The 22509-nt window shown below is 36.5% G+C and overlaps 1 protein-coding gene across 4 annotated transcripts in view; it reads right to left on the reverse strand.

Moving 5' to 3' along the window:
* The window catches only part of LOC142750249 (calpain-5-like), a 58222-nt gene that overhangs the window by 6732 nt on the left and 28981 nt on the right, over window positions 1-22509 (reverse strand). For all 4 annotated transcript variants that reach the window (XM_075859195.1, XM_075859196.1, XM_075859197.1 and 1 more), the window contains one exon: window positions 18441-18779. The gene's annotated coding sequence lies outside the window, so the exon portion shown is untranslated. The remainder of the gene's footprint in view (window positions 1-18440; window positions 18780-22509) is intronic.

Genomic DNA, 22509 nt, shown 5'->3' on the forward strand with positions numbered 1-22509 from the left:
AGTCATTTTGTGTCTTCCATTTTCTTACTATTGCACCAACAGTTGTCTCCTTCTCACCCAGCGTCTTACTTATGGTTTTGTAGCCATTCCAGCCTTGTGCAGGTCTATGATCTTGTCCCTGACATCCTTAGAAAGCTCTTTGGTCTTGCCCATGTTGTAGAGGTTAGAGTCAGACTGATTAATTGAGTCTGTGGACAGGAGTCTTTTATACAGGTGACCATTTAAGACAGCTGTCTTTAATGCAGGCACCAAGTTGATTTGGAGTGTGTAACTGGTCTGGAGGAGGCTGAACTCTTAATGGTTGGTAGGGGATCAAATACTTATTTCTCTGTGCACAATGCAAATAAATATATAGAATTTTGACAATGTGATTTTCTTTTTTTTTTTTAATATAATCTATCTCTTACTGGTAAAATTAACCTAGCCTAAAAATTCTAGACTGTTCATGACTTTGACAGTGGGCAAACTTAAAAAATCAGCAAGGGATCAAATACTTATTTCCTCCACTGTATATTCTTGTATATAGGAGCAGTATTATAGTAGTTATATTCTTGTATATAGGGGGCAGTATAATAGTAGTTATATTCTTGTATATAGGAGCAGTATTATAGTAGTTATATTCTTGTATATAGGGGGCAGTAATATAGTAGTTATATTCTTGTATATAGGGGGCAGTATTATAGTAGTTATATTCTTGTATGTAGGGGCAGTATTGTAGTAGTTATATTCTTGTATATAGGGGGCAGTATTATAGTAGTTATATTCTTGTATATAGGGGCAGTATTATAGTAGTTATATTCTTGTACATAGGGGCAGTATTATAGTAGTTATACTCTTGTATATTGAAGTATTATAGTAGTTATATGCTTATACATAGGAGGCAGTATTATAGTAGCTATATTCCTGTACATAGGGGGCAGTATTATAGTAGTTATATTCTTATACATAGGGGTCAGTATTATAGTAGTTATATTCTTGTACATATGGGGCAGTATTATAGTAGTTATATTCTTGTACGTAAGAGCAGTATTATAGTAGTTATATTCTTGTATATAGGGGGCAGTATTAGGCTGGGTTCACACACCCAATTTACGGATGTAATTCGGGCGTTTTAACGTCGAATTACGTCCAAAAATACGGCACCAAAGAGTCGGCAAACATCTGCCCATTCATTTGTATGTGTTTGACGATGTACTGTGCCGACGGTTATTTTTTTTATGCGCCGCTGTTAAAAGACGGCACGTAAAAAAGACGCCCGCGTCAAAGAAGTGCATGTCACTTCATGAGACGTAATTGGAGCCGTTTTCCATTGACACAATATAAAAACAGCCCCAATTACGTCCGTAATGGACGCTGCGAAAAACGCCTGCACATGCCATTACGTCTGAAATTCCGGAGCTATTTTCTCCTGAAAACAGCTCCGTAATTTCAGCCATATCGGACGCTGCCGTGTGAACATACCCTAATAGTAGTTATATTCTTCTATATAGGTGCAGTATTATAGTAGTCATATTCTTGTACATAGGAGCAGTATTATAGTAGTTATATTCTTGTACATTGGAGCAGTATTATAGTAGTTATATTCTTATATATAGGAGCAGTATTATAGTAGTTATATTATTGTACATAGGGGGCAGTAATATAGTAGTTATATTCTTGTATATAGGAGTAGTATTATAGTAGTTATATTCTTGTATATAGGAGCAGTATTATAGTAGTTATATTCTTGTATATAGGAGCATTATTATAGTAGTTATATTCTTGTACATAGGGGGCAGTATTATAGTAGTTATATTCTTGTAAATTGGGAGCAGTATTACAGTAGTTATATTCTTATACATAGGGGCAGTATTATAGTAGTTATATTCTTGTACATAGGGGGCATTATTATAGTAGTTATATTCTTGTACATAGGGGGCAGTATTATAGTAGTTATATTCTTGTGTATAGGGGCAGTATTATAGTTGTTATATTCTTGTATATAGGGGGCAGTATTATAGTAGTTATATTCTTGTATATAGGGGGCAGTATTATAGTAGTTATATTCTTGTATATAGCGGGCAGTATTATAGTAGTTATATTCTTGTATATAGGGGCAGTATTATAGTAGTTATATTCTTGTACATAGGAGCAGTATTATAGTATTTATAGTCTTGTACATAGGGGCAGTATTATAGTGGTTATATTCTTGTATATAGGGGCAGTATTATAGTAGGTATATTCTTGTATATAGGGGACAGTATTATAGTAGTTATATTCTTGCACATAGGAGCAGTATTATAGTAGTTATATTCTTGTACATAGAGGCAGTATTATAGTAGTTATATTCTTGTACATAGGGAGCAGTATTATAGTAGTTATATTCTTGTATATAGGAGCAGTATTATAGTAGTTATATTCTTGTACATAGGAGCAGTATTATAGTATTTATAGTCTTGTACATAGGGGCAGTATTATAGTGGTTATATACTTGTATACAGGGGCAGTATTATAGTAGTTGTATTCTTGTACATAGGGGCACTATTATAGTAGTTATATTCTTGTACATAGGAGGCAGTATTATAGTAGTTATATTCTTGTACATAGGAGGCAGTTTTATAGTAGTTATATTCTTGTACATAGGAGCAGTATTATAGTAGTTATATTCTTGTATATAGGGGCAGTATTATAGTAGTTATATTCTTGTATATAGGAGCAGTATAATAGTAGTTATATTCTTGTATATAGGTGCAGTATTATAGTAGTTATAGTCTTGTACATAGGGGCAGTATTATAGTAGTTATATACTTGTATATAGGGGGCAGTATTATAGTAGTTATATTCTTGTATGTAGGGGCAGTATTGTAGTAGTTATATTCTTGTATATAGGGGGCAGTATTATAGTAGTTATATTCTTGTATATAGGGGCAGTATTATAGTAGTTATATTCTTGTACATAGGGGCAGTATTATAGTAGTTATACTCTTGTATATTGAAGTATTATAGTAGTTATATGCTTATACATAGGAGGCAGTATTATAGTAGCTATATTCCTGTACATAGGGGGCAGTATTATAGTAGTTATATTCTTATACATAGGGGTCAGTATTATAGTAGTTATATTCTTGTACATATGGGGCAGTATTATAGTAGTTATATTCTTGTACGTAAGAGCAGTATTATAGTAGTTATATTCTTGTATATAGGGGGCAGTATTAGGCTGGGTTCACACACCCAATTTACGGATGTAATTCGGGCGTTTTAACGTCGAATTACGTCCAAAAATACGGCACCAAAGAGTCGGCAAACATCTGCCCATTCATTTGTATGTGTTTTACGATGTACTGTGCCGACGGTTATTTTTTTTATGCGCCGCTGTTAAAAGACGGCACGTAAAAAAGACGCCCGCGTCAAAGAAGTGCATGTCACTTCATGAGACGTAATTGGAGCCGTTTTCCATTGACACAATATAAAAACAGCCCCAATTACGTCCGTAATGGACGCTGCGAAAAACGCCTGCACATGCCATTACGTCTGAAATTCCGGAGCTATTTTCTCCTGAAAACAGCTCCGTAATTTCAGCCATATCGGACGCTGCCGTGTGAACATACCCTAATAGTAGTTATATTCTTCTATATAGGTGCAGTATTATAGTAGTTATATTCTTGTACATAGGAGCAGTATTATAGTAGTTATATTCTTGTACATTGGAGCAGTATTATAGTAGTTATATTCTTATATATAGGAGCAGTATTATAGTAGTTATATTATTGTACATAGGGGGCAGTAATATAGTAGTTATATTCTTGTATATAGGAGTAGTATTATAGTAGTTATATTCTTGTATATAGGAGCAGTATTATAGTAGTTATATTCTTGTATATAGGAGCATTATTATAGTAGTTATATTCTTGTACATAGGGGGCAGTATTATAGTAGTTATATTCTTGTAAATTGGGAGCAGTATTACAGTAGTTATATTCTTATACATAGGGGCAGTATTATAGTAGTTATATTCTTGTACATAGGGGGCATTATTATAGTAGTTATATTCTTGTACATAGGGGGCAGTATTATAGTAGTTATATTCTTGTGTATAGGGGCAGTATTATAGTTGTTATATTCTTGTATATAGGGGGCAGTATTATAGTAGTTATATTCTTGTATATAGGGGGCAGTATTATAGTAGTTATATTCTTGTATATAGCGGGCAGTATTATAGTAGTTATATTCTTGTATATAGGGGCAGTATTATAGTAGTTATATTCTTGTACATAGGAGCAGTATTATAGTATTTATAGTCTTGTACATAGGGGCAGTATTATAGTGGTTATATTCTTGTATATAGGGGCAGTATTATAGTAGGTATATTCTTGTATATAGGGGACAGTATTATAGTAGTTATATTCTTGCACATAGGAGCAGTATTATAGTAGTTATATTCTTGTACATAGAGGCAGTATTATAGTAGTTATATTCTTGTACATAGGGAGCAGTATTATAGTAGTTATATTCTTGTATATAGGAGCAGTATTATAGTAGTTATATTCTTGTACATAGGAGCAGTATTATAGTATTTATAGTCTTGTACATAGGGGCAGTATTATAGTGGTTATATACTTGTATACAGGGGCAGTATTATAGTAGTTGTATTCTTGTACATAGGGGCACTATTATAGTAGTTATATTCTTGTACATAGGAGGCAGTATTATAGTAGTTATATTCTTGTACATAGGAGGCAGTTTTATAGTAGTTATATTCTTGTACATAGGAGCAGTATTATAGTAGTTATATTCTTGTATATAGGGGCAGTATTATAGTAGTTATATTCTTGTATATAGGAGCAGTATAATAGTAGTTATATTCTTGTATATAGGTGCAGTATTATAGTAGTTATAGTCTTGTACATAGGGGCAGTATTATAGTAGTTATATACTTGTACGCAGGAGCAGTATTATAGTAGTTATATTCTTGTATATATGGGGCAGTATTATAGTAGTTATATTCTTGTACATAGGAGACAGTATTATCGTAGTTATATTCTTGTATATAGGAGCAGTATTATAGTAGTTATATTCTTGTACATAGGGGCAGTATTATAGTAGTTATATTCTTGTATATAGGGGCAGTATTATAGTAGTTATACTCTTGTACATAGGAGCAGTACTATAGTAAATATATTCTTGTACATAGGGGGCAGTATTATAGTAGTTATATTCTTCTACATAGGGGGCAGTATTATAGTAGTTATACTCTTGTATATAGGAGAAGTATTATAGTAGATATATTCTTGTACATAGGAGGCATTATTATAGTAGCTATATTCCTGTACATAGGGGGAAGTATAGTAATTATATTATTGTACATAGGGGGCAGTAATATAGTAGTCATATTCTTGTATATAGGAGCAGTATTGTAGTAGTTATATTCTTGTATATAGGAGCAGTATTATAGTAGTTATATTCTTATACATAGGGAGCAGTATTATAGTAGTTATATTCTTGTATATAGGGGGTAGTATTATAGTAGTTATATTCTTGTATATAGGTGCAGTATTATAGTAGTTATAGTCTTGTACATAGGGGCAGTATTATAGTAGTTATATACTTTTACGTAGGAGCAGTATTGTAGTAGTTATATTCTTGTATATAGGAGCAGTATTATAGTAGTTATATTCTTATACATAGGGAGCAGTATTATAGTAGTTATATTCTTGTATATAGGGGGCAGTATTATAGTAGTTATATTCTTGTATATAGGAGCAGTATTATCGTAGTTATATTCTTGTACATAGGAGCAGTATTATAGTATTTATAGTCTTGTACATAGGGGCAGTATTATAGTGGTTATATTCTTGTATATAGGGGCAGTATTATAGTAGGTATATTCTTGTATATAGGGGACAGTATTATAGTAGTTATATTCTTGCACATAGGAGCAGTATTATAGTAGTTATATTCTTGTACATAGGGAGCAGTATTATAGTAGTTATATTCTTGTATATAGGAGCAGTATTATAGTAGTTATATTCTTGTATATAGGAGCAGTATTATCGTAGTTATATTCTTGTACATAGGAGCAGTATTATAGTATTTATAGTCTTGTACATAGGGGCAGTATTATAGTGGTTATATTCTTGTATATAGGGGCAGTATTATAGTAGGTATATTCTTGTATATAGGGGACAGTATTATAGTAGTTATATTCTTGTACATAGGAGGCAGTTTTATAGCAGTTATATTCTTGTACATAGGAGCAGTATTATAGTAGTTATATTCTTGTATATAGGGGCAGTATTATAGTAGTTATATTCTTGTATATAGGAGCAGTATAATAGTAGTTATATTCTTGTATATAGGTGCAGTATTATAGTAGTTATAGTCTTGTACATAGGGGCAGTATTATAGTAGTTATATACTTGTACGTAGGAGCAGTATTATAGTAGTTATATTCTTGTATATATGGGGCAGTATTATAGTAGTTATATTCTTGTACATAGGAGACAGTATTATCGTAGTTATATTCTTGTATATAGGAGCAGTATTATAGTAGTTATATTCTTGTACATAGGGGCAGTATTATAGTAGTTATATTCTTGTATATAGGGGCAGTATTATAGTAGTTATATTCTTGTACATAGGAGCAGTACTATAGTAAATATATTCTTGTACATAGGGGGCAGTATTATAGTAGTTATATTCTTCTACATAGGGGGCAGTATTATAGTAGTTATACTCTTGTATATAGGAGCAGTATTATAGTAGTTATATTCTTGTACATAGGAGGCATTATTATAGTAGCTATATTCCTGTACATAGGGGGAAGTATAGTAATTATAGTATTGTACATAGGGGGCAGTAATATAGTAGTCATATTCTTGTATATAGGAGCAGTATTGTAGTAGTTATATTCTTGTATATAGGAGCAGTATTATAGTAGTTATATTCTTATACATAGGGAGCAGTATTATAGTAGTTATATTCTTGTATATAGGGGGTAGTATTATAGTAGTTATATTCTTGTATATAGGTGCAGTATTATAGTAGTTATAGTCTTGTACATAGGAGCAGTATTATAGTAGTTATATACTTTTACGTAGGAGCAGTATTATAGTAGTTATATTCTTGTATATATGGGGCAGTATTATAGTAGTTATATTCTTGTATATAGGGGGCAGTATTATAGTAGTTATATTCTTGTATATAGGGGCAGTATTATAGTAGTTATATTCTTGTATATAGGGGCAGTATTATAGTAGTTATATTCTTGTACATAGGAGCAGTACTATAGTAAATATATTCTTGTACATAGGGGGCAGTATTATAGTAGTTATATTCTTCTACATAGGGGGCAGTATTATAGTATTATACTCTTGTATATAGGAGCAGTATTATAGTAGTTATATTCTTGTACATAGGAGGCATTATTATAGTAGCTATATTCCTGTACATAGGGGGAAGTATAGTAATTATATTATTGTACATAGGGGGCAGTAATATAGTAGTCATATTCTTGTATATAGGAGCAGTATTGTAGTAGTTATATTCTTGTATATAGGAGCAGTATTATAGTAGTTATATTCTTATACATAGGGAGCAGTATTATAGTAGTTATATTCTTGTATATAGGGGCAGTATTATAATAGTTATCTTCTTGTATATAGGGGCAGTATTATAGTAGTTATATTCTTGTATATAGGGGCAGTATTATAGTAATTATATTCTTGAACATAGGGGAAGTATTATAGTAGTTATATTCTTGTACATAGGAGGCAGTATTATAGTAGTTTCATTCTTGTATATAGGGAACAGCATTATAGTAGTTATATTCTTGTACATAGGAGGCAGTATTATAGTAGTTATATTCTTGTATATAGGGGCAGTATTATAGTAGTTATATTCTTGTATATATGGAGCAGTATTATAGTATTTATTTCCTGATCATCCTTGGCAGCACAACACATATGGGTTTTAGTCCCCTAGGTACAATTAAGCAGAGACAGGTTAATTAGCAATAAGCATTAAGCAATTAAGGACTTCCCCTATAAGAATGTACCGGTGACCGGGCCCCAGCGTATTTTTTCATTCTCTCTAGGAATCGGTTCAGAGACAGTTCCCTATCCTACCCAAGGAAAAGATTTATCCAGGCTGTATACAGGGCTGCGCCTCTGTCCCTCAGTCACGAAGGTGTACCAAGATGGCGGACGTTCCTTGGTATACGGCGACGGGGCACCTTACCTCACCCAAGGTAACGGTAGCAGGTAGAGGAGGATTCCCTGTTGGAGCATCCCCCGTTTGTCTAGGGTCGAGGCGAATTGCCGGATCAGTCGCCTGCGCTCTCCCGGTATCTGGAAGTGCTTCTCTGCGTTCCAGAGGCATGGATGGGGGCGAAAGTGATGTCAGCTTTGTCACCGCCCCCGGATATGATGCGCGGACGCAGCGGGCATATGATGCTGGCGTCTCCTTTGAAAGATGGCGCTGTAACGTCCGTGGTAGCTGACCACGAACTCCTTCCATCCAGTCGATGCCCTTCTCTCCACAAATGTCTACACATATGGCCGTCCTGTTCCACAGTGACCACCAGAGTGCGCTCGCAAGCTCAGTCCAGACCTAAGGAGCCAAAGCGCACACAGGTGGGAGATCGAGCTGATTTCTCCCTGAGCACCCTGGGCTATAAGTAGGGCTTTGCCCCTCCCTGCAATGCCTGAGTATTGCTGTCTAAGCAAATAGTCTCCTAGTGTTTCGCAGTTCCCAGTGTTTCCCGTTCCTGCTACCTGTAACCTGTATCCCGTGCTATCCTGGTCAAGTACCGTGTTGAGCTGAAGTCGTGCTGTGCTGTATACCACGCCTGTTTTGCAACACCACGCCTGGAGCCTGCCCGCTGCCTAGTCCCACCGAGCCTGTCTGGTAACTGTCTGAGCTACTACAGGTACACTAGACGAACTACAGACTGTGACCTGTTGGCCAGCTGCCATACCGTCAAGGCGGTACGGCCCAGTGGGTCCACGTACCCAACGTAACAGGCGCGCTCTGCCTCTGGACATCCCTCTGCTTGCTAAGGTTAGTACGGCTGTTTAAATTGATGGGTCCTTATGTGTCTTTATGCTGTCGGCTATGCACATTTCCTACCATACGTTTGTCTTTTCTCTTATCTAGATGTCTGCCTCTAGAAGAGAAGGTAGGAAAAGGACCCACAAATCCAGGCACAGGCTTTGCAGGAAATGCCTCCAGCCTCTGCCTTATGACATTATGTCAGATCTGTGTGTATTGTGCTCCACCCAAGTTACCTTCCCTCCCAGGGAGGATTCATGCAATGGTTCAAACAACAGTTATCTGTAACTTTTGAGGATGTCAAATCATCACACCATGGGGCGCTCTTCCTCTCAACCTCCTCAATACCAGGAGGATTCCTCCTCAGCAGGAGGTTCAGATTCAGAGGTGGTCTCTGATAATCAAGATTCTGGCGACCCTGAAGAATGTTATATCCTAAATAAGGATAAGCTCCATGATCTCTTCAGAGCGGTGAAGGATACATTGGAGACGGGGAAAGTGGTTGAGCACAAACATAAAAAGGACATACTGTTTTATTCTCCTATTTCCAAAGGGAAAAATGTTCCCAGTCATCCAGTCCTGACGGAAAGGATGAAACGGGATTGGGATAAGCCAGAAAGGAAGGCAGAACTGGGCTCACGGTTCAGAAACCTTTACAGGCTGGATGAAGCTGGCTCCAAAGAATGGGAAAATGTACCAAAGGTGGATTTGCCAGTGGTCAAATTGGCAAAGAAAGCCATTTTTTTCATCTGACGAATCAGCATTGCTGAAAGACCCCATGGACCGCAAATCGGATTCCCTCTTGAAGAAAGTATATACTTCCTCAGTGGGCTCGTGCAAAGCCTCCTTGTCTTCAGTACCAGTGGCTAGAGCACTCCGGGTCTGGCTGAGCCATTTATCGAGGGATCTAGAGGAAGGGGTCCCAAGGGCAGAAATTCTCCAGTCCATCCCAGTAATGAAGGCAGCCTCAGACTGTGTGACTCCCAACTGGATAGCATAAAATATGCATCTAGAGCCCTATCCCTTTCGAATGCAGCCAGAAGATCTCATTGGCTTAAATTATGGTCAGGGGATAATCTTTCCAAAAGTAATTTTCATAGTTTCCCTTTCCAGCCGGAATCCTTATACGGTCCCAACTTACGGATATCTTGAATTCCTTATGGGAAGGCAAGGGGGTCAGGTTTCCTGAACCTAAAATGAAGGATACCAGGTGTTACTTCCGGGATCAGAAAATAAGGTCCCCAAAGTTCAAAAGAAGGTTTCCAGACCGTCAGCGCACATTTAGAACGAAGCGGGAAAGCCCTTCCTCCTTTCGGAAGAATCCCAACGATTTATGATGCCAAGTCAATCCTACAGGTAGGAGCGAGGCTTCAGAGGTTCTCCTCTCGGTTGTCGGTGACATCATCCGACGAGTGGGCGATGACAACCATAAGGAGAGGATACTCACTGTTGTTCAAAAAGTTCCCCCCAGACCACTTTGTCCTCAAGGTGCATCACAATCCGATGGTCCATCAGCTTTTACAGGTTTTTCTCCAGAAAGCAGCCCTAGAAGATGTTCCAGTTTTAGAGAGGGGGCAAGGAGTTTATTCCGGAGTGTTCCCGGTGCACAAATGAGACGGCAGTTGGAGACTGGTCATAGACCTGACCTTCCTCAATCGATATCAGTTGAGGAGAACTTTCAAGATGGAGACCATCCGGTCGGTGATGAACCTTCTGGAGAGGAACGATGTTTTTGCAACAATCGACCTTACAGACGCATACTTGCATGTCCCTATTCTGGCCGCTCACAGAAAGTTCCTTCGACTGGCGGTCCAGACTCAGGGTGGAGTAGAGAACTTCCAGTTCACCTGCCTGCCCTTCGGGATTTCGTCAGCACCCCGTGTGTTCACGAAAATTGTAGTGGTCCTAACCGGAGCTCTGAGGCTGAAGGGAATATGTGTGGTTTTTTACTTAAACGACTGGCTAATAAAAGCGCCATCAAAATCCCTGCTCCAAGAACATCTCCAAACCACATTAGAATTTCTTCACTTTCATGGGTTCCTGGTGAACTTCAGAAAGTCACAGCACTCGCCATCACAGAATCTGAAATTTTTAGTGTTCATTGTGAATTCCCGTTCCGATGACAATCAAGTTGTCTCCAGAGAGGATTACTGCATTTCGGGGTTAAATAGAACACCTCATTTGCCATCCGAATGTATACATTTGAGGAGCTGTGAAAGTCCAAGGTCTAATGACCTCATCCATAGATGCGGTCCCCTGGGCCAAAGCCCACATGAGGTCATTGCAGCTCGACATCCTCAGATCCTGGGACAAAAATGTCAAAAATCTGGACGCTCTCTTCAAAGTCTCCAACTTTACGCTTCAAGACCTCAACTGGTGGTTAATCCCGGACACTCTCCGGTCCGGCAAGTCTCTCATTCCCCCACCGCAGAAAGTACAATGGATTCCTCCCCCTGGGGCTGGGGTGCCCATGTAGATCACCTATGGGTTCAGAACAGATGGAGTCAGAAGGAAGTGTCACTATCCTCCAACATGAGGGAACTCAGAGCAGTGAGATTGTCGCTAATGTCCTTTCAATCTCATCTACAAAATGCCCAAATCCTGGTCTAGTCGGACAACCTAGCAACTGTTTTCCATATAAACAAGCAAGGAGGAACGAGGAGTGTCTCAATGTCGGCCTAAAGCAGACGACATGAGTTGGGCAGAACAACATTCTATAGGAATTTTAGCAGTTCACATTAAGGGCTCAATAAACCACACTGCAGATTTCCACAGCCGCAATATCCTCCATCCAGGGGAGTGGAGTCTCAACCCTCAGGTCTTCAGCAGCTTAACTGCCACATGGGGAATGCCAGACTTGGATGCGATGGTATCGGAAGAGAACAACAAATTCCTCAGCTTCTGTCCTCTATACCACACGCACCATGCGGTAGCATTGGATGGCCTGTCTGTCAGCTGGAGGGAAAAATTATTCTATATATTCTCCCTTAATTCCCAGAGTATTGAGGAATATTCGGGAAGAAAGAGCGGAAGCCATTGCAATCCTGCCATTTTGTCCCCGCAGGGCCTGGTTCTCCCTAGCATGGTCTCTCTCAAAAGGCAGGTCTCTCCTGTCCCAGAAAGGGGTGTATCACCTGAAACCTCGCAGTATACATCTCACGACCTGGAGACTGACCGGGAGAATCTGACAGAATTGGGGCTCTCTTCTGAAGTTATTAACACCCTACAGTCAGCCAGACGCCCCTCAACAGTCAAAGTATACAACAGAGTTTGGACCCTGTTCACCTCCTGGTGCTCCAGGAATTCAGCAAACTCAGTCTCTCTGAATACTATCCTTAAATTTTTTCAGGAAGGCTTCAATAAAGGGTTGAAGCTAAATACCCTTAAGGTGCACTTCACAGCAATCAATGCCCAACTGCAAAACCGTTTCTCTAACCAACAGTTGGTGAAGACCTTCTTCAAGGCTTTAAGAAACCTTAGCCCAGTCTCTCAGGTACCCTCTCCTTCCTGGGATCTTTCAGTGGTTGTGTTGGCTCTGACAAAGCCACCGTTTGAACCCATGCAAGAGTCGTCCATCAGATTCCTCTCCTTTAAGGCCTTCTTCTTGGTGGCAATCACGTCGACCAGGCGCATAAGCGAGCTTCAGGCTCACTCCTTCAAAGAACCCTATTTGAGAGACCTGGGAGATTGTCTTCTACTACGTACCATGCCTGGGTTTTTGCCTAAAGTTCCCTCTTTCAAGAATATCAATCAAGAAATATTATTGCCAGTTCTTTTCCCTCATCCCCAAGGTGAAGGTCAGGAGAATTGGCATACACTGGATGTGAGAAGAGCAGTTCTCACCTATAATCAAAGGACAAAGGTTTTTAGGAAAGCAGAAAATCTGTTCCTTCAGGCCGCCGGTCCTAATAAAGGGCAAAAAGCAAGTAAAGCCACCCTAGCCAGGTGGATTAGATCAACTATTGAAAAGTGCTATAATCTCAGTGACCTTCAATCTCCTCTGCAGATCAGGGCACATTCCACACGCTCCACAGCTACCTCATGTGCAGAAGTCAAGCAAATCTGCAGGGCTGCTACGTAGGCATCGACCTCAACCTTTGTCAAGCACTGCAGGCTCGACTCACTAGTATCAGAGGGTTGTCTATTTGGCAAAAGAGTGCTTGAAATGGCGTCTGCTATCCCGCCCATATAGCTATTGCTTGGCAAGTCCCATATGTGTTGTGCTGCCAAGGACGATCAGGAAAACGAAAATGTACTAACTGAAATTTTTATTTCCTGGAGTCCGTAGGCAGCACAAGCTTCCCCCCATGGCAGAACTTATATCTATTGTTTCGTAAAAATACGCTGGGGCCCGGTCACTGGTACATACTTATAGGGGAAGTCCTTAATTGCTTAAAGAGGCTCTGTCACCAGATTCTGAAATCCCTATCTCCTATTGCATGTTGTCGGCGCTGCAATGTAGAGAACAGTAACGTTTTGGTTTTTTAAAAACGTTCATTTTTGGCCAAGTTATGAGCTATTTTATATATATGCAAATGAGCTTTGAAATGGACAACTGGGCGTGTTTTTATTCGTATGTCCAACTGGGCGTGTATTGTGTTTTTAACTGGGCGTGTTTACTTGTTTTACTAACTGGGTGTTGTGGAGAGAAGTGTATGATGCTGATGAATCAGTGACCAATCAGCATCATTCACTCCTCTCCATTCATTTACACAGCAGCATCACGTTCTTACTAGAACGATGTGCAGCCACATACACAAGTGTCCTGATAATGAATACACATGACCTCCAGCCTGGACGTCATGTGTATTCAGAATTCTGACACTTCTGAATCCTTTCTGTGAAAAAAACACGTTACTGTTATCTACATTGCAGCGCCGATCACATGCAATAGGAGATAGGGATTTGAGAATCTGGTGACAGAGCCTCTTTAATGCTTATTGCTAATTAACCTGTCTCTGCTTAATTGTATCTAGGGGACTAAAACCCATATGTGTTGTGCTGCCTACGGACTCCAGGAAATAAAAATTTCGGTGAGTAAATTTTCATTATAATTGTACATAGGAGGCAGTATTATAGTAGTTATATTCTTGTACATAGGTGGCAGTATTATAGTAGTTATATTCTTGTATATAGGAGGCAGTATTATAGTAGTTATATTCTTGTATATAGGAGGCAGTATTATAGTAGTTACATAGTTACATAGTTACATAGTTAGTACGGCTGAAAAAAGACACATGTCCATCAAGTTCAACCAAGGGAAGGGAAAAGGGAAGGAAAAATTTCTACACATAGGAGCTAATATTTTTTTGTTTTAGGAAATTATCTAACCCTTTTTTAAAGCCATCTACTGTCCCTGCTGTGACCAGCTCCTGCGGTAGACTATTCCATAGATTCACAGTTCTCACTGTAAAGAAGCCTTGTCGCCTCTGCAGCTTGAACCTTTTTTTCTCCAGACGGAGGGAGTGCCCCCTTGTTTTTTGAGGGGGTTTTACAAGGAACAGGATATCACCATATTTTTTGTATGTGCCATTAATATATTTATATAAGTTATATTCTTGTATATAGGGGCAGTATTATAGTAGTTAAATTCTTGTATATAGGAGCAGTATTATAGTAGTTATATTCTTGTTTATAGGGAGCAATATTATAGTAGTTATAGTCTTGTACATAGGAGCAGTATTATAGTAGTTATATTCTTGTATATAGGGGGCAGTATTATAGTAGTTATAGTCTTGTATATAGGGGGCAGTATTATAGTAGTTATATTCTTGTATATAGGAGGCAGTATTATAGTAGTTATATTCTTGTATATAGGGGCAGTATTATAGTAGTTAAATTCTTGTATATAGGAGCAGTATTATAGTAGTTATATTCTTGTTTATAGGGAGCAATATTATAGTAGTTATAGTCTTGTACATAGGAGCAGTATTATAGTAGTTATATTCTTGTATATAGGGGGCAGTATTATAGTAGTTATATTCTTGTATATAGGAGGCAGTATTATAGTAGTTATATTCTTGTATATAGGGGCAGTATTATAGTAGTTAAATTCTTGTATATAGGAGCAGTATTATAGTAGTTATATTCTTGTTTATAGGGAGCAATATTATAGTAGTTATAGTCTTGTACATAGGAGCAGTATTATAGTAGTTATATTCTTGTATATAGGGGGCAGTATTATAGTAGTTATATTCTCGTACATAGGAGCAGTATTATAGTAGTTATATTCTTGTATATAGGGGCAGTATTATAGTAGTTCTATTCTTGTCCATAGGAGAGGATAGACGTGTGCTTGTGAGCTCCCTGTTAGGACTATGCATGGCTTCTGACCCAGGTGGAGGGGAGGGGTCCTGGGCTGATGATCCTGGGAAAGCCCAGAGTCTGGAGTTTGGCCTGCAGCATGGAGATGGTGGAGGTGATGATCTGGAAATGGTGGCTGGTGAGTCAACTGAATCTCATGATGTTGGTGAATTGTGCACAAAAATGACAAAGAAAAATATCTTTAAAATGGAAATGCAAGTTCGCAAATTGAGACCTGAAATTAACCAAGAGACTGATCCAAAGGAAAAGCTGATGAAATGTGAGTGTCTGGATGTTTGCACACGTGAGCTGGTGAAATTGAAGGAGAGATTGCAGAAAGAATCATGCACAGTACCCAAAATAAAGAACTGGGCAATTGAGAACAAAAGGGAGACCAGAGCCCAAACTGTGAAGAGAAAAAATATCATTGCAAAAAAAGACACTGACTATAATACATAATAATAATAAAACCCTGGAAGATATGAGTGTGCACTGGCTGGAGGATCACAACTCCCATCATGTGTGAGGTCTGTGCAATCAGTCAACAAAAATGCTGCTAAAGCTGCAGAGAAATGTGTGCCAGCTGACGAGGGGTTAACTGCAGTAGACTCGATGTGCAGTACAGATGAAGTGAATGCGAGTGGCACTCCTGGGAGTGAGCAAGAAAGTGCCGCATATACTGACATTGTAAGTGAGACCTCGCTCAGCGCGGTGATTGACAGTCTGATATCTGATGGAGCAGTATTATCGTAGTTATATTCTTGTATATAGGGGGCAGTATTATAGTAGTTATATTCTTGTATATAGGGGGCAGTATTATAGTAGTTATATTCTTGTATATAGGGGGCAGTATTATAGTAGTTATATTCTTGTATATAGGAAGCAGTATTATAGTAGTTATATTCTTGTATATAGGGGCAGTATTATAGTAGTTATATTCTTGTAGATAGGGGCAGTATTATAGTAGTTATATTCTTGTATATAGGGACAGTATTATAGTAGTTATATTCTTGCATATAGGGGCAGTATTATAGTAGTTATATTCTTGTATATAGGGGCAGTATTATAGTAGTTATATTCTTGTATATAGGGGCAGTATTATAGTAGTTATATTCTTGTATATAGGGGCAGTATTATAGTAGTTATATTCTTGTATATAGGGGCAGTATTATAGTAGTTATATTCTTGCATATAGGGGGCAGTATTATAGTAGTTATAATCTTCTACATAGGAAGTAGTATTATAGTAGTTATATTCTTCCACATAGGGGCATTATTATAGTAGTTTTATTCTTGTATATAGGGGCAGTATTATAGTAGATATATTCTTGTATATAGGGGGCAGTATTCTAGTAGTTATGTTCTTGTACATAGGAGGCAGTTTTATAGTAGTTATATTCTTGTACATAGGGGGCAGTATTATAGTAGTTATATTCTTGTACATAGGAGGCAGTTTTATAGTAGTTATATTCTTGTATATAGCGAGCAGTATTATAGTAGGTATATTCTTGTATATAGGGGCAGTATTATCGTAGCTATATTCTTGTATATAGGGGGCAGTATTATAGTAGTTATATTCTTGTATATAGGGGGCAGTATTATAGTAGTTATATTCTTGTATATAGGGGGCAGTATTATAGTAGTTATATTCTTGTATATAGGAAGCAGTATTATAGTAGTTATATTCTTGTATATAGGGGCAGTATTATAGTAGTTATATTCTTGTAGATAGGGGCAGTATTATAGTAGTTATATTCTTGTATATAGGGACAGTATTATAGTAGTTATATTCTTGCATATAGGGGCAGTATTATAGTAGTTATATTCTTGTATATAGGGGCAGTATTATAGTAGTTATATTCTTGTATATAGGGGCAGTATTATAGTAGTTATATTCTTGTATATAGGGGGCAGTATTATAGTAGTTATATTCTTGTACATAGGGGCAGTATTATAGTAGTTATATTCTTGTATATAGGGGGCAGTATTATAGTAATTATATTCTTGTATATAGGAGCAGTATTATAGTAGTTATATTCTTGTATATAGGGGGCAGTATTATAGTAGTTATATTCTTGTATATAGGGGCAGTATTATAGTAGTTATATTCTTGTATATAGGGGCAGTATTATAGTAGTTATATTCTTGTACATAGGGGCAGAATTATAGTAGTTATATTCTTGTATATAGGGGCAGTATTATAGTAGTTATATTCTTGTATATAGGGGGCAGTAAAATAGTAGTTATATTCTTGTACATAGGGGATAATATTATAGTAGTTATATTCTTGTACATAGGAGGCAGTATTATAGTAGTTATATTCTTGTATATAGGGGACAATATTATAGTAGTTATATTCTTGTACATAGGAGGCAGTATTATAGTAGTTATATTCTTGTATATAGGGGCAGTAATATAGTAGTTATATTTTTATACATAGGGGCAGTATTATAGTAGTTATATTCTTGTATATAGGGGGCAGTAATATAGTAGTTATATTTTTATACATAGGGGCAGTATTATAGTAGTTATATTCTTGTACATAGGGGGCAGTAGTATAGTATTTATATTCTTGTACATAGGGGGCAGTAGTATAGTAGTTATATTCTTGTATATAGGGGCAGTATTATAGTAGTTATATTCTTGTATATAGAGGGCAGTATTATAGTATTTATATTCTTGTACATAGGAGGCAGTATTATAGTATTTATATTCTTGTATATAGGGGGCAGTATTATAGTAGTTATATTCTTGTATATAGAGGCAGTATTATAGTAGTTATATTCTTGTATATAGAGGCAGTATTATAGTAGTTATATTCTTGTATATAGGGGTAGTATTATAGTAGTTATATTCTTGTACATAGGGGGCAGTATTATAGTAGTTATATTATTTTACATAGCGAAAATTATTATAGTAGTTATGTTCATGTGCATAAGGGGCAGTATTACAATTATTCTTAGTGTGATAATAACACTTTCTGTAATTGTCCTTTTACATTTTGAATATATATCAGATTAATATCATCTACCTTTTTTTTTTCCACACTAAACTCCTCATTCGATGAAGCACAAGCTTTTAGAAACATTAAATTCTTGACTATCTTACCTGAGTCACCTTCGATGGTTATGCAGTTCTGATAAATATTCCCAGAAGGGAAGATGACAACTTCACAACAGACACGTATCTCCAGAGATGTAATTTCCATCATGTAGGTTTTGCCTTTCTTTATATGTAACGTCACCTCCTCCTGATAAGGAAATTTGGTGTAATTCCCCCTATGATGGTTTAGCACAGCTATGACACTGTACGTTCCGTTGGCGTGCTGTTCCTTCCAGTGCACCTGGGTGACTTGTCCCTCGGGGACCTTAGGGGTGCAGAAGACCAAGTAGGAATCGGGAGGTTTTTCGGTAAAATTTAGATCAAGGAGAACAGACGACTGTTGTACTGGTCAAGAAACAAGGAGGACAATATAATTTTACTCCACCAAAATAACATCACCCGGTGTATGTGTTTCTGATTATTAGGGTCGTCATAGACATATATATTAGGTGGTTCTCAGCCCTTTAAAGGACCTCTATTATTATATTAGTTTTATTTATAAGGGTCAGTATTGTAGTAGTTATAATCGTGTACATACGGGCAGTATTATAGTAGCTATATTCTTATAAATAGGGGGCAGTATTATAGTAGTTATATTCTTGTATATAGGGGGCAGTATTATAGTAGTTATATTCTTGTACATAGGAGCATTATTATAGTAGTTATATTCTTGTATATAGGAGCAGTATTATAGTAGTTATATTATTGTATATAGAGGGTAGTATTATAGTAGTTATATTCTTGTATATAGGAGCAGTATTATAGTAGTTATATTCTTGTACATAGGGGGCAGTATTATAGTAGTTATATTCTTGTATATAGGAGCAGTATTATAGTAGTTATATTATTGTATATAGAGGGTAGTATTATAGTAGTTATATTCTTGTATATAGGAGCAGTATTATAGTAGTTATATTCTTGTACATAGGGGGCAGTATTATAGTAGTTATATTCTTGTATATAGGAGCAGTATTATAGTAGTTATATTCTTGTATATAGGGGGAAGTATTATAGTAGTTATAGTCTTGTATATAGGAGCAGTATTATAGTAGTTATATTCTTGTATATAGGGAGCAGTATTATAGTAGTTATATTCTTGTATATAGGGGGCAGTATTATAGTAGTTATATTCTTGTATATAGGTGGCAGTATTATAGTGGTTATATTCTTGTATATAGGGGGAAGTATTATTGTAGTTATATTCTTGTATATAGGAGCAGTATTATAGTAGTTATATTCTTGTACATAGGGGGAAGTATTATAGTAGTTATATTTTTGTATATAGGAGCAGTATTATAGTCGTTATATTCTTGTATATAGGGAGCATTATTATAGTAGTTATATTCTTGTATATAGGTGGCAGTATTATAGTAGTTATATTCTTGTATATAGGGGGTATTATTATATTAGTAATATTCTTGTATATAGGAGCAGTATTATAGTAGTTATATTCTTGTATATAGGGGAAAGTATTATAGTAGTTATATTCTTGTATATAGGAGCAGTATTATAGTCGTTATATTCTTGTATATAGGGAGCAGTATTATACTACTTATATTCTTGTATATAGGAGGCAGTATTATAGCAGTTATATTCTTGTATATAGGGAGAAGTATTATAGTAGTGATATTCTTGTATATAGTAGCAGTATTATAGTAGTTATATTCTTGTATATAGGAGCAGTATTATAGTAGTTATATTCTTGTACATAGGAGACAGTATTATAGCAGTTATATTCTTGTATATAGGGAGCAGTATTATAGTAGTGATATTCTTGTATATAGTGGCAGTATTATAGTAGTTATATACTTGTATATAGGGGGCAGTATTATAGTAGTTATATTCTTGTATATAGGAGCAGTATTATAGTAGTTATATTATTGTATATAGGGGGCAGTATTATAGTAGATATATTCTTATATATAGGGGCAGTATTATAGTAGTTATATTCTTGTACATAGGAGGCAGTATTATAGTAGTTATATTCTTGTATATAGGAGCAGTATTATAGTAGTTATATTATTGTATATAGGGGGCAGTATTATAATAGATATATTCTTATATATAGGGGCAGTATTATAGTAGTTATATTCTTGTACATAGGAGAAGTATTATAGTAGTTATATTCTTATATATAGGGGTGAGTATTATAGTAGTTATATTCTTGAACATAGGAGCAGTATTATAGCAGTTATATTCTTGTATATAGGAGCAGTATTATAGTAATTATATTCTTGTATATAGGAGGCAGTGTTATAGTAGTTATATTCTAGTATATAGGGGGCAGTATTTAGTAGTTATATTCTTGTATATAGGGGGCAGTAATATAGTAGTTATATTTTTATACATAGGGGCAGTATTATAGTCATTATATTCTTGTACATAGGGGGCAGTATTATAGTAGTTATATTCTTGTATATAGAGGGCAGTATTATAGTAGTTATATTCTTGTACATAGGAGCAGTATTATAGTAGTTATAGTCTTGTATATAGGGGCAGTATTATAGTAGTTATATTCTTGTATATAGGGGCAATACTATAGTAGTTATATTCTTGTATATAGGGGCAGTATTATAGTAGTTATATTCTTGTACATAGGAGCAGTATTATAGTAGTTATATACTTATACATAAGGGCAGTATTTTAGTAGTTATATTCTTGTACATAGGGGCAGCATTATAGTAGTTATATTATTGTATATAGGGGGCAGTATTATAGTAGTTATATTCTTGTACATAGGGAGCAGTATTATAGTAGTTATATTTTGTATATAGGGGGCAGTATTATAGTAGTTATATTCTTGTACATAGGGGGCAGTATTATAGTAGTTATATTCTTGTATATAGGGGACAGTATTATAGTAGTTATATTCTTGTATATAGCGAGCAGTATTATAGTAGTTATATTCTTGTATATAGGAGGCAGTATTATAGTAGTTATATTCTTGTATATAGGAGGCAATATTATATTTGTTATATTCTTGTATATAGGGGCAGTATTATGGTAGTCATATTCTTGTACATAGGGGCAGTATTATAGTAGTTATATTCTTGTACATAGGAGCAGTATTATAGTAGTTATACTCTTGTACATAGGGGCAGTATTATAGTAGTTATATTCTTGTATATAGGGGGCAGTATTATAGTAGTTATATTCTCGTAAATAGGGGGCAGTATTATAGTAGTGTATGCACCAGAGAGAGAGCGGAAAAATGTTGTTAACCTACTCTGAGGGCCGGTGTTAGGGGGAAAAACTGGGCAATTTCTCTTTGTGGGGCGGTGTATTACTATCTACATAGGGTGTTGTGTGGCATTATCTACAAGGGGGTTATTTGGCACTATGTACAAGGGGGCTGTGTTTCACATACTACAGGGGGCTGTGTGTGGCACTATCTACAGGGGGCTGTGTGTGGCACTATCTACAGGGGACACTGTGGTGCTATCTACATTGGCACTGTGGCACTATCTACAGGGGGCACAAAGGGGGCATGGTTACTGAGGGGGTATTTTTATTGTGTTGAGCACTGAGATATCATTATTACCATCTGGGGCACTGTGCATTATGAGTTTGTTTATAGGATTGGGTATAGGTGTGGAGGGTGCTGGAAAAGCGAGAAACCAACATTGTTTGTGTGTCAAATTTTGAAGAGATGAGTCGTGGCTGGAATAAGTCGTCACTGTGGTCTGGGCCGGATGGAGAAATAAAGAGAAAGTGAACAACTCTAATAAGAGAAAACATCACCTGTGAGTCACTGGATATAAATGTGCTGTAATCACTTATATGGTCTGCAGAGCTTTTTATTTAGTAACTGTATGGGGGTATTATTCAGTCACTATGTGGTTATGGTGTGGCATTATTATTCAGTAACTGTATGGGGGTATTATTCAGTCACTATGTGGTTATGCTGTGGAGGTATTATTCAGTAACAGTATGGGGGTATTATTCAGTAACAGTATGGGGGTATTATTCAGTCACTATGTGGTTATGGTGTGGCGGTATTATTCAGTAACAGTATTGGGGTATTATTCAGTCACTATGTGGTTATGGTGTGGCTGTTTTATTCAGTAACAGTATG

Source organism: Rhinoderma darwinii, chromosome 3 (assembly GCF_050947455.1).
Source record: "Rhinoderma darwinii isolate aRhiDar2 chromosome 3, aRhiDar2.hap1, whole genome shotgun sequence".
Classification (NCBI taxonomy): Eukaryota; Metazoa; Chordata; class Amphibia; order Anura; family Rhinodermatidae; genus Rhinoderma; species Rhinoderma darwinii.